Source organism: Aotus nancymaae, unplaced genomic scaffold, assembly GCF_030222135.1.
Source record: "Aotus nancymaae isolate 86718 unplaced genomic scaffold, 86718_ANA_hifiasm-v0.15.2.pri h1tg000022l_1, whole genome shotgun sequence".
Classification (NCBI taxonomy): Eukaryota; Metazoa; Chordata; class Mammalia; order Primates; family Aotidae; genus Aotus; species Aotus nancymaae.
Genome location: NW_026988435.1, coordinates 10776041 through 10790066, shown reverse-complemented (window position 1 = coordinate 10790066; position 14026 = coordinate 10776041). Strand labels below are relative to the sequence as shown.

The window sequence follows — 14026 nt, the reverse complement described above, 5'->3', positions numbered from 1 at the left end:
ACACCTCCCCGTCTATCCATTGCTGCTTTCCAGACAAGAAAATCAGCAAAGGATAGAGAGTCTCAGTCTTTCTACCCTAGGTTTATACAGTCTTTCCTCACTCCAGTGTGATCTCTAATTGCCATGAAGTATCTTTCTACATTACAGATTTGATCGTATTGGGCCCTAGCTTACAAAATTTATCCCCCTATTGTCCACAATGTAATTCCTAATTCCCTAGTGACATAAAGGATATTTTAATATTTCATTCATTCAACAAATGTATGAACTAAACACCTAAAACCTGCCGAACGCTCCCCAGGAGGGCTCAAGGAGAGCCAAGGCGGAACGTAAAGTCCATTTGTGGGGAGACTGATATTAATCAAATAATGATAACAAAATATAAAGTGATAGTTGCAAAAGCGTGGCCAAGTGGTTTGTGAGAATGTATAATAGGGATTTTACCCAGGCAGGGAGGTCAGAGAAGACTTCCTAAGGAAGCAGTTTAGTAACTAAAATCTGGAGGATATGTTGGTGAAAGAAGAGAAGAGTGGTTATCATAAAGCAGGGGTCCTAGGAGGAGGAAGAGCTTTTGCAAAGTCCTGTTGCATGTGTAAGTACATTGGGTAAGATGCCCTTTAAAAAGTTCAGTTAGTGTGGACCAGAGACAGTGTGGGGCAGAATGCTGAAAGACAATGCTCAAGAGAAGAAATAGAAAATGTAGAGCTTTGTTGAACAGCATAGTCTACTGCCTATGTCCTAAAACATAGAGTAACTAATGAGAAGCTTTATACAGGAGGGTGACATGACCAGAATGCATTTAGCAAAGAAAAACTGGTGGAGTGGCAGGAAGTGGTTAATTGACCTGGGCAGACCAAACAGGCCAGTGAATGTTTGTTACCACAGTTGTGATGATAGTGGCAATATTGAAGATCTAAGAAAAGAGAATTGACTTCTAATGATGGAGATCTAGAAAATGTCCATACTTCACTAGAGTGTGAATGAAGGAAAGATTTGAATAAATAATAGAAATAAGGCTAAAAATGAGAAGTCAGAAAGAAGATTAGAAAGACTCTTAGTCATATAGTCTGTGGCAGAAAGAAATCTATTATTGTTATTGGAACTTTAGAATCCTCATCCATTAGAACTACTATGCTTGCTACCCAGGAATTACAGTTTTCTCAGCAGGATTTACATATAGCTTAAGAAGTGTTGTGATCCCATTACTCCAGGAAGCACCATATTACAGTTTTTCCAAGTTCAATTTGAGGACAACCTGCATTAGAATCAACAAATATTTTTAAAAATCTTGAGGTCGGGCATGGTGGCTCATGCCTGTAATCCCAGCACTTTGGGAGGCTGAGGCGGGCGGATCATGAGGTCAGGAGATGGAGACCATCCTGGCCAAGATGGTGAAATCCCGTCTCTACTGAAAATACAAAAATTAGCCAGGAATGGTGGCAGTCGCTTGTAGTCCCAGCTATTCAGGAGTCTGAGGCAGGAGAATTGCTTGAACACAGGAGGCAGAGGTGAGCCGAGATCATGCCACTGCACTCCAGCCTGGTGACAGAGCAAGACTCAGTCTCAAAAAAAATTTTCAAACAGAAGTAGCCCTAGATTCTGTACTTTTGTTTATAAGAAAATGAAACCCTAGGCTCAAGCAATCCTCCTGCCTTAGCCTCCAGAGTGGCTAAGACTACAGGTGCATGCTATTGTGCCTGGCTCTGCATTATTAACAAATCCAATTAGTGGTCCCAAGGAAATCTAAACTTTGAGAAGGAGTTGCAAATCTATTGAGACATGGATTTAGTGGCAAAGGTATTCAAAGTCGTGCACATATACAAGTGTTCATGTCCAAAACATGTCAGGAAGCAACATGGTGTACTGAGAAAGCATTACTTTTACAGTAAGACTTGGAATTTAAATTGTAGTTGAATTGCTTGACTGTGTGATGTTATATAAGTTATTTAATTTCTGTAGATTCCAGTAAAAAAAAAAAATTATGTATTGGCTTTTTCAAGTCTCCTACCTCTCATTAGTGAAAGTTGTGTTTTCTATCTTTCTGGGTCATATATACCATATCTGTAAGCAGTTTTAGCGGATGCCAGAGGCTCTCTTGAGTCCCATCAGGTAAGACCTGGGTACCATGAAGCCTCTGTGTCTCCCACATAAGCTATGACTTCACCTGTGAGACATTGAGACTGCCAGTGCCATTAGCCATGGCAACTGCTGTGGTGGCCTTTTGCACTCTCAGTGAGCAAAAGGCCAGCCCATAATCTGAGAAGTGCTTATACTAGATTTGGTGCATAAAACATCATGAGCAAGGGGATTCTCTTTCCCATTTATTCTAAGTTTTGCAAATGGTTGATTCTTACTCAGGAGTTCTTAGCTATTTCATAATAAAAAGAGGCAATATATTTTGACAATATATTTAAACCATGAAAACCAGCTAGACACACACACACACACACACACACACACACACACACACGTTTTGTAATTGTTTCCAAAAGTATCAGTAGAGCCACAAGTATCTAGTTATAAAAATGGAGCTTGAAGTCTGCAACAAAGTAGGCTATAAACTTACATACACTTGTTAAAAAGATGGAGTGACAAGTATGTGCCTATAACTCCACGGTTTACAGAAAGTCAGTTTCTTTTATGCTTGCAATAATATACTTGGATTATTTTTTCAAAGTATGTAAAATAAAAAGTCTAAGTATCATTTCATCACCTTAAATAATGTTTTATTTAATAACTGATAAAATGCAATGGATAATAAAATATTATCTACATATAATGAAATAGTTGTCATTTTAAACAGAGCTATTATAATATTTGAGATACAGTGAAGAATACAGTTAATATATTTTTGTTTACAAAATTCATTAAATAATTTATGAAAGTTATCTTGAATACTATTCTTTCCTAGATAAAAATTCAATCTGAATCTGACAATTATGCACATGGAAAATCTTTATGCTAGGTTAGAGTGTCCCCAGCAGGTGGTTTACTTAGTATTAATGAGCTACAGTTCTTGAATATTCAGATTGGTAAATGTGCTGAAGAATTTTAATTGCCAAACTCTTTTCTACCTCCAGCTTGTCTGATGACAACTTGCCTTCATTTTAAACGTGTTGTTATTGACCATAATTCAAAATGAGTGTCAAAAATATGAGATGGCTTCATACACTGACTGTACAAGGTTTTATTTTGTGTTAAGAAAAATAAAAATAAATTATAGGTCTCTGGTAGCTTGTGGAATATATTCAGATCTTAAAGAGGCAGTGAGTACTGGCTTCTTGCATCTCCCCCATTATAGTTTGTTATGAATTACCTCTGGAAGTATAATCAAACGCCTATCTTGTAATTTATAAGATGATACTATTTTAAAATTATGACTCATCAAGAGAGTAGTTAAATTTTAATAATATTTCCCAAAGCTAAGAGTACATGGAAAAGTTATAAAGAGGCTTATGGGTTTAAAATAATTGATTGATTTATTCTAAAAAAGGTAAAATAAAGCAAGTGTCTTGATTTCTATTTTGATGTACATGAAAGCTTGTTTTGGATGATAATGGACAGGAGAATCCATAGAAAAACTCATTGTGTGAAAACAGCACTATTCTTAGAAAACATTGCATCTAGGAAAAGTCATTTAAACATCCCTACATTTTTGTTCACTAATCTGTACACTGCAGCTAAAATTTGCCATCCTAATTGTAACACAAGTTTTTAGGAGAATCAAATTACTCTATTTCCTGCTAAATGGTGAGCATAATGGTGGACGAAGACCATCTTGCTTTAGTTCCCTGGTAGAAAATAGGCATTTCTTTACTGGTGAATAAATTACTCAAATTAGAACATAAATGGAAAAGAAAGGACATATGGTAAAGCATTATTTTGTGAATTTTATTATAAAAGGAAATTTTAATTGGCCTATGGAAAACGTTTGCTATGTTTTAGGACAACCATTATCAGGTACCTCTTACAGAAACTCTTAGATATCTAATAACCTGGTAACAATTATTTACTTGTTTTGCATTATTGAAGAAGGAAGAATCAAATGTATTGTGCTTCTCTTATACATTGAGCATATATTTATTGAGTTATTGAACAAAATGGACATGAATTTTGCATTCATGGATTTATTTCTAGTTATAAGTAGAGGGAAAAAAAACATCCTACATAGTTTTATAATCACAGTTGTGATCAGTGCCATGTGTAATGGAGGCTTAACAGGGTCACCTCACTACACAGTTTGCAAAGTGAACAAAAATGTGTTAGAAATGTTATACACTTCAGTTTTTCAGCAATCATTTATTTTGTGCATACTTTGTACCACTCTGTCTGACACTAGGATAGTAAGAGTAAACGAGACAAATGCACTGTCTGAGAAATCCTGTGCCTGTGTGCTGGCTGCATCTTACAGGTGAAGAAGCAGAAACTTGAAGAAGTCAAGTTGCCTTTCTCAAACCCTACAGATAGTTAATTGAGACTCTAAACTGGATGTTTGACTCTACTGTGCTAGTTCTTCTAGTTCATTTAGACACTGAAGTTGGACAAGTGTTGTTTAGGGACTCTTCCATTTTGGGGATTTAATACACCCAATGTAAATCATACAAGTCAGCACAGGAGAATTATTTAACTCTGGTGGTATATTGTTCAAATATCATGATGTTTATTTCTTAACATGATACTGTTTGTATTTTACTTGTTTTACATGTGCCGCTTAGGAGTACGTATATGGTTAAAAGTGTAACCTGCCCAAGGGATGATTTAGTGTCTGAAGGGATTCTTGTTGCTTGAAACAGGTCATGGATTCATCATCCCTATGAAGTCTTTTGTCTGCAGGTCAGGTTGTTTTGCCGATCACAAAGGTTTTCCCATAAATTCTTATCACTGCTTAATTCTGTAAATATTTCACTGATACCCAAGTTTGTCATATTTAGATACCCAGTGAAGCTAATAATATGGCTTATTTAACTTGGCTTCTTTTTTATGTTTATCTTTTAAAATATTAGAATAGTGCCTTTAACATAGTTATATTCAATACACATCTATTGAAACAAATTGGCTTAATTAACAGAAATATAATTTTATAATTAGCATTCTCTTTCAGTAGTTAGAGAAGCAATGATATTCTAAAATACTCTAGCATTTCCACATAAACATCTGTAATCTAGTTATCGGTTCACATTTTTGAAATAATTATTTGTATGCAATTTTCAGCAATATTAGAATGTCCTTTGGAACAGCTGTAGTGGAGATTGGTTTATATTTCTTTTGATTATATTCAATTGCATGCTTTTATGATCCTGTATCTCTTATCTGTTGCTGTTTACAATGCATCTTACCTTTCTTATGTTGGGTTCACCACGATGTTAATAGCATGGTTTTTTGATTGTTTGTTTGTTTGTTTAACTGCAAGAATACTCTTCAATAAATATTATATACTAATTCAGGCAGAAATCACAGAAGCAGTATCCCTTGGCTAACTTTACATGATAAACTACATTCAGGAATAGTCGCTTATCTTCAAAAATGATAGTGTAGTTTCATTTTCTTTAAAAATAATTAGTTTAGGATGTACATTTTAATTTTAAATAGTTATTTTATCAAATGTACATACATATATTTAGCTAACAATATCAGGCATTCATCATTTCTATAATTTGCGTTAAGTTCTCCTTTCTACATTCATTAAATTGTAATTGTTTTGTTTCCAGTTTTTTATAATTAACAACTTAACTTAAAAATGTGTATTTTCATATTAAAGGACTTAGAATACTCAATAATCACAGTAAGTTCTACTGTGTACTGAGTCTTAAATGTACTGAGTCTCTTATTGTTCTGGACTGCACTGAAGCAAGTTCACTTATTTCTCCATGTGTGAATTAAATGTTGTCCTCACTCTTCTCTAATTGCTATGTGCTTATTTTTCCTCCACTACAGGAAGACAGCTATTTATAAATTTAACTTCTATTAAATTTTCCATCATTTGATCTTTACTGATCCATTACAATACACTGTCCTTTATGATTTATGATTCATGTTTTCTTACATTTATTACCACTAAACTACATTTGTTTTACTTTACGACATTTTTAATATGCACTGTAGTGTGCATAAAATATTGTATGATATACACGAGTAATTGGTGAGAATTTTATATTCATTTTAATGTGTCTGAGTTATTATTTTGTGAATTTCTCACAACGGAATCTCAATGTGGGTTTGAGAAGGAGCAGAGGATATCTTCTGATATAATTTTCTGTGTGTGTGTGTGCGTGCGTGCATGTGTGTGTGTGTTTGTGAGAGAGAGAGAGAGAGAGAGAAGCCCAAAGAGGCAGAGAACAAAGAATAGACAAAAACTGACAAAGAAAAACAGAGAAAATAATTTTCATTAGTAATTTCAAAAGTTTTTGTTTTTTGTTGTTTTTTAGTTAAACTTACAAAGTTTACAACCTTTTAAAGTAAATATAACTTTTCTTCACATGTTCACCTCACAGCCTAGCATTATACATGTTTGTGGGAAATGTTTCTTGAATACAGGTGAATTGAATTTATAAATCTCTAGCATATGTAATGGAAGAATTAAACCATAAGGTGTTTTCTCATTAACATAGTAATGCACAGATTTAATGGTTTGGATAAAATAAGGAAGTTCATAAAATTTCTAACTTCAAGCCTATAATAATCAAGTGGGGAAAACAATCCTGGATTCAAATAATTATAATTAATCTTAAGAAGTAAAGTTAAAGATATACACATATTGAAATTCTAGAGAAAGTTGTAACTAATTCTGAAAGAATCAGTGAAATTGCACCAAAGCAATTTTTCAGCTGCTTGTTGAAAAGTTTATTGTGTTATCTATCAAACTCATGGGAAGGTTATGCAGGCAACATTGCACATTGCATGTGTCAGTGTGTAGGAAACACTAACAAAAAAGGATGTAATCCATGCTATATTTAGAAATATTTATTACTATGTCCTAAATACCCTTGCAAGGATTAATTGAAAGCAGTGAAAAGGTCAATGTGGAGTCTTACGTGCTTTGAATTCAGTGAAACACGTGGATTTAGATAAGTTTCTACTTTTTCAGCAATTCAGTTTTCTCACACTTAATATACAAGTTAATATGGCCATCTGTGCAGGTATATGAAGAAATATACATAAGATTATGAGTATGAAAGGGACAATACTGTTATTAATTTATACACAAAACTGTGTTTTCCCTTGACTTTCCTTGGCCATTAAGGAACTGTTTCTGTATGAACATTTCCACTCATTCAGTGATATCTTGGACAGCTAATATTTACTAGATACTGGTAACCTGGGATGTGAAGTTAACAGTTGGAGTTCTTGGTTTGGTGGAGAGATAAAGCTGATTCAGTGAAAAAGGTTTAAAAATAGGGACAGGATGTACACATCACTTGGACTGAGTATATGAATACAGTAATCATGGAGGGCTTTCTAGGAGAGATCAGTTAGCAAGTAATTTGGAAACAATGAGATACAGTAGCAAAAGTAGCAGAACTGAGGTAATAAGCCAAATATGGGGATTGCTAAAGTCAGGAAATATGAAACCTGGAGAACTAAAGAGGCAAAGTCAGTGGTGTTCTAAACAGGGTAAGTCGTATTCTAGGTCCATTATTTAGTGGAGTACACATAAAAATGTTGGCTTTTTACAAATCTATGTTTCAATGGCAAATATGGATTTGTTAAAATGTCTAGATAATGTAAACATGAAGCCTGTGTAGTATTTCCAATTAACTCCAGTTCCTATAGCAACTTTTTTAGATAGAAAAATATCTCACTTATTTCAATTTATGCCTAATTTGAATCTTATCTTAAAGTAATTATATGTTATTTTTAACCATTTTCACTCTCTCTTTTTTTTTTCATTATACTTTAAGTTCTGGGGTACATGTGCAGATCGTGCAAGTTTGTTACATAGGTATACCTGTGCCATGGTCGTGGTTTGCTGCATCCATTGCCCCGTCATTTACATTAGGTATTTCTCCTTATGTTATCCCTCCCCTTGCCCCTCACCCCAAGGGACCCAGTGTGTCATGTTCCCTTCTCTGTGTCCTTGTGTTATCATTGTTCAACACCCACTTATGGATGAGAACATGCAATATTTGGTTTTCTGTTCTTGTGTCAGTTTGATGAGGATGATGGTTTCCAGCTTCATCCATGTCCCTGCAAAGGACATGAACTCAACCTTTTTTTATGGCTTCATAGTATTCCATGTTGTAATGTGCCACATTTTCTTTATCCATTCTATTATTTATGGGCATTTGGGTTGGTTCCAAGTCTTTGCTATTGTGAACAGTGCTGCAGTAAACATATGTGTGTATGTGTCTTTATAATAGAATGATTTATAATCCTTTGGGTATATACCCAATAATGAGACTGCTGGGTCAAATGGTATTTCTATTTCTAGATCCTTAAGGAATTGCTACACTGTCTTCCACAATGGTTGAATTAATTCACACTTCCACCAACAGTATAAAAGTGTTCCTATTTCTCCACATCCTCTCCAGCATCTGTTGTCTCCTGATTTTTTAATGATCGCCATTCTAAGTGGCGTGAGATGGTATCTCAATATGGTTTTGATTTGCATTTCTCTAATGACCAGGGATGATGAGCTTTTTTATCATATGTTTGCTGTCTGCATAAATGTCTTCTTTTGAAAAGTTCCCTTTGAAAACTGGCACAAGACAAGGATGGCCTCTATCACCACTGCTATTCAACATGGTATTGGAAGTTCTGATTAGGGCTATCAGGCAAGAGAAAGAAAAAAGGGAATTAAAATAAGAAGAGAGAACATCAAATTGTCCCTGTTTGCAGATGACATGATTGTTTATTTAGACAATCCCATTGTTTCACTCTATTAATACAAATGACTGCACTCTTATTTTACATGTGCATAATTCAATACAGCTTTTCTTATCAGTATCCCTGTGATAAGTAATACATGTTTATTACTATTAAATATTGTAAACATCATCTTATTCTATATTACCGAGGGTTTTAAAAAGGATTTTTCAATGATTGCTTTTGCAAGTGATTTAATCAAATTTTATGCATTTTTCTTTCATGGTACTTTAATGCTACAAGTGTTGAATTACAGGCATATCTTGGAGATACTGCAGATTTGTTGCAGATCACCATAATAAAGAATATATCACAAACAAAGCATGTCAAACAAATTTGTTGGTTTCCCAGTGCACAAAAAAAATTATGCTTATACTATACTATACTCTATCAAGCATGCAATAGCATTATATTTGAAAGAAAAAGGTACATACCTTAATTAGAAATACTTTATGACTAAAAATGCTAATGGTCATGTGATCCTTTAGCAAGTTATAACATTTTGGCTGGTAGAAAGTCTTGCTGATGGTTGCTGACTGATTAGGATGGCAGTTGCTGAAGGTTGGAGTAGCAGTGGCAATTTCTTAAAATGATACAATTGAAGTTTGCCACATTGACTGACTCCTCCTTTCATTAATGATTTCTCTGTAGCATGTGATGATGCTTGATAGCATCTTACCCACAGTAGAACTTCTTTCAAAATTGGAGTCAGTCCTCTCAAACCCTATCACTGCTTTGTTAACTAAGTTTACAAAATATTCTAAAACTTTTGTTGTCATTTCAACAATGTTCACAACATCTTCACCTGGAAAGGTTTCCATCTCCATAAACCATGTTCTTTGCTCATCTATAAGCAGCAACTCCTCAGGCAGGGTGTGGTGGCTCGTGGTTGTAATCCCAGAACTTTGGGAGACCTGAGGTGGCCGGGTCATGAGGTCAAGAGATCGAGACCATCCTGGCCAACATGGTGAAACCCTGTCTCTATTAAAAATAAAAAAAATCAAAAATAAATAGCTGTGCCTGGTGGCAGGAGCCTGAAGTCCCAGCTACTCTGGAGACTGAGGCAGGAGAATCTCTTGAACCCAGGAGGTTGCAGTGAGCCGAGGTCACATCACTGCACTCCAGCCTGGCAACAGAGTGAGATTCTGTCAGAAAAAAAAAAAAAAAAAAAAAAAGCAACTTCTCATCTGTTCAAGTTTTTTCATGATGAGTTGCAGCAATTCAGTCTCGTCTTCAGCCTCCATGGCTAATTCTAGTTTTCTTGCTATTTCACCACATCTGCAGTTGCTTCCTCCACTGAAGTCTTGAGCCCCTCAAAGTCATCCATGAACATTGGAATAAACTGTTTTCAAACTCCTGTTAATGTTGATTTTTAAACTTTCTCTCATGAATAACGAATGATCTTAATAGCATTTAGAATCGTGAATCTTTCCACAAAGTTTACAATTTACCTTGACCAGATTTATCAGAAGAATCACCAATTATGGAAGCTACAGCTTTATGAAACTTATTTCTTAAATAATAGAATTTGAAAGTGGAAATTACTCCTTTGATCCATCAGCTGCAGAATGGAGGTTGTATTAGCAAGCATGAAAACAAAATTGATCTTTTTGCACATCTCCATCAGGGGTCTTAGATGACTAGGGGTATTGTTGAGAAGAAGTGTTTTTTCCTCTGAGCAACAGGTCTCAACAGTCATCTTAAAATATTCAGTAAATCATGCTGTAAACAGATGTGCTGTCATACAGATGTTGTTTCATTCATAGATCATAGGCAGAGTAGATTTAGTATAATTCTTAAAGGCCCTAAGATTTTGGAATGATAAATGAGCATTGACTTCCATGTAAAGTCACCAGCTGCATTAGTTCCTAAGAAGCAAGTCAGTCTATTCTTTGGAGCTTTGAAGCCAGACATTGACTTCTCCTTACTAGCTATGACAGCCTAAATGGTACCTTCATCCAATCTAAGGCAGTTTTGTCTACATGGAGAATCTATTGTTTTGTGTAGCCACTGTCATCAGTGATCTTAGCTAAATCTTCTGAATAACATGCTGTAGCTTCTACATCAGCACTTGCTTCTTTGATTGCCTTTTTACGTTTTGGAGACAGTTTTCTTTCTTAAACCTCATGAACCAATCTCCACTAGCTTTGAACTTTTCTTCTGCAGTTGCTTACCTTGTTCGCCTTCTTAGAACTGAAGGGAGTTAGGGTCTTGTTCTGGAATAGGCTTTTGCTAATGGTATGTTGTGGCTGATTTGAGCTTCTATGCAGACCACTTAAGCTGTTTCTCTTTCTTAACATTTGTGTGTTCACTGGAGTAACCCATAATTTCCTGCAAGAACATTTTCTTTGCATTCTCAACTTCAGTGACTGGTACAAGAGACCCAGCTTTCAGCATATCTCAGCTTTTGACATGCCTTCTTCACTTGGCTGAATCATTTCTAGCTTTCCATTTACAGTGAAAGATGCACAAACCTTCCTTTGATTTGGTTAAGAGGATATTGTAGGGTAGTTAACTGACCTAATTTTAATATTATTGTGTACAGAGATAAGGAAAGCTAAAGGAGAGAGGAGAGACAAGGAGAGAGAGAGTGTCAAGGGAAGGGTGTTTGGTGGAGCATTAGAATACACACAGCATTTATTGATTAAAGTTTGCCATCTTATATGGGTGTGGTTGTGATGCCCTAAAACAGTTACAGTAATAACATCAAAGATTGCTTATTATCTTCAAAGATATAACAATGAAAATGTTTGAAATATTGTGAGAAATACCAAAATGGGACAAAAAGATATGAAGTGAGTGCATGCTTTTAAAAAAAAATTGCTCTGCAGACTTGCCCGACTTAGGGTTGCCACAAACCTCCGATTTGTAAAAAACCCGTGAAATGTCTGCAAAGCACAATAAAGCAAAGTCCAGTAAACATGCCTGAATTGACCATATTTCTTACCAGCTCTACCTAAATAAAATAGGATTCATAACATACTAGATTGTATTTAATAATTTCAACTCTTTACTCAAAGTAATTTCATTCCTCCTATGTAATATGAGGTTAACAAGGAAAATATATTTTATTGCCTATTTAAAACATATTTCTTCCTATTTTCATTTAATAGCTGACCATGAATGATGAAAGAAAACTCCTTATGAAGTTAAAAATACCTGTAAGAAGTTTTGATACTCTCATTGCAATAAGATTTTGAAACAACTTGGTATTATTGAAATAAAAAGTGATTGTTTCACTAGAGCTGAAATGAACAAAAGCTTTGCCTTGCATAGCTAGATCATTGTCTGGTTAACAACTTAAGCAAACCCTCAGAATTTAGTTTTTTTCATTGTTTTTAAAAATTTATAAAATTATGACCTTTTAAATAAGGCTTTTGACACTCAGTGTAAATAAGATGCACAGATATTTTAAAGAAATCAGTTTAAATTAATTTGTTGAATTTTTAGTGACCTATTTTGATTTAATTTTATTGATTTAAAACCAACTTATTATAGGAATAAAAGTTCTATTTAACTATTTGTTAGTTAATAATTTGTACCTTGCCACTCTACCCTTCAGAGTTTACACTCCAAAAGTATGGACCTACTTTAGATCATTTCTTCCTATAATTTTGCCAGTGACCTAATTCAAACTTGTTTAAGTGCCATCTCCTCTAAGAACATCACTCTTATGTCCGCAGAGAGATTAGCTGTTTGTCCCTCTCTATTACTTAGGCACATTATGTCTCTTCAAAAATTGTATTCATGACACTATAATGTAATATTTTAAAAATTCCTTGCTCTGTCCCAAACTAAAACATTAAAAAAAATTCCCATCTACCACAATGCTTAAACAAATTCATGGTACTACATTTAACTGATATTGCACTAGTTAAATACCTGTGCTCTACATTTTGCTAGAAGCTTTGATTAAATCTAAGCATATAAAATCTTATCCTGATATTTTAACAGCATAATAAAAATTAGGAGATACAATGAAATAATTTGTACTACGACCTGTCTCTTTGACTAAAGAATGTTATAAGGACATTTAACTCAGCGATAGGACAGGTTTAAAGCAAATGCAGAAAAGAACTTATGAAAATAAAATGAAACTTTTCCCTAAATAATTTTACAATTAATAATGAATTTATCACTAAGAAAATGAGTGGTTTTACAGATAATATAAATAGATCGCTTTGAAAACTATTTTACTTTTTTTTTTTTTTTTTGAGACAGGATCTTACTCTGTCACCCAGACTGGAGTGCAGTAATGTTATCATGGCTCGCTGCAGCCTCTGCCTCCTGGGCTCAAGCAATCCTCTTGCCTCAGCCTTCTTAGGAGCACCATGCCTAGTTAATTAAAAAAAAAAAAAAAGTGGAGACAAAGTCTCACTACATTGCTCAGGCTGATTTCAAACTCCTGAGCTGAAGCAATCCTACCACTTCAGCCTCCCAAAGTGCTGGGATTCCAGATTTGAGCCACCCTAGCAGGCCTAAAAATGATTTTAAACATACTGCTTGAAAATCTGTTTAGATTACAGATACTTTTATATTTTGAGGCATGATTCCTATCTAGAACTATAAATAAACATTAATACAAATGTTATGAGTTTATATAATTCTGTCAGATTTTTCTCCTGAAGTTATATATATATAGAAAATTATATTGAATTTTTTCATTGAGATACATACAGAGGTATGAAATTATGTAAATAAAAGAGATACTAAAATCAAAATATGCCATGATTTTAGAATTATAACTAAAATTAAGTTTATAAAGAGAATAAAAAGAAGTAGCTTCTGAATGTAGTAGTAATGAAATAGATCATAGATTATAATAAAAATAAGTTGATACCAATAAAATATTATTTAAAAACCTTTTGATTTTCCTATTACAATATATTTGTAATGCCCACCAGAAAAAAATATATATATAAAGTTGGACATCATACTAGATGAGTATTTAATTTGAAGCTCAAATTAACATCATATTCTGATGATTGAACCTGGGATATTCTCTTAACATCTTTAGAAATCTCTTTTGTGCCTCCATGATATTTAATCTCCATAATATATAATTTTCTCTGAGAAATAGCTCAGACAAATTCAAAAATAAAAACCTAAAACAAAAGCAAACAAATGAACATTAACAACTGCAACAACAAAATATTTCATGAAA

At 34.1% G+C, this 14026-nt stretch overlaps 1 protein-coding gene across 3 annotated transcripts in view; it reads left to right on the top strand.

Moving 5' to 3' along the window:
• Positions 1-14026, top strand: part of CADM2 (cell adhesion molecule 2) — a 1089430-nt gene that overhangs the window by 224238 nt on the left and 851166 nt on the right. The window lies entirely within an intron of this gene.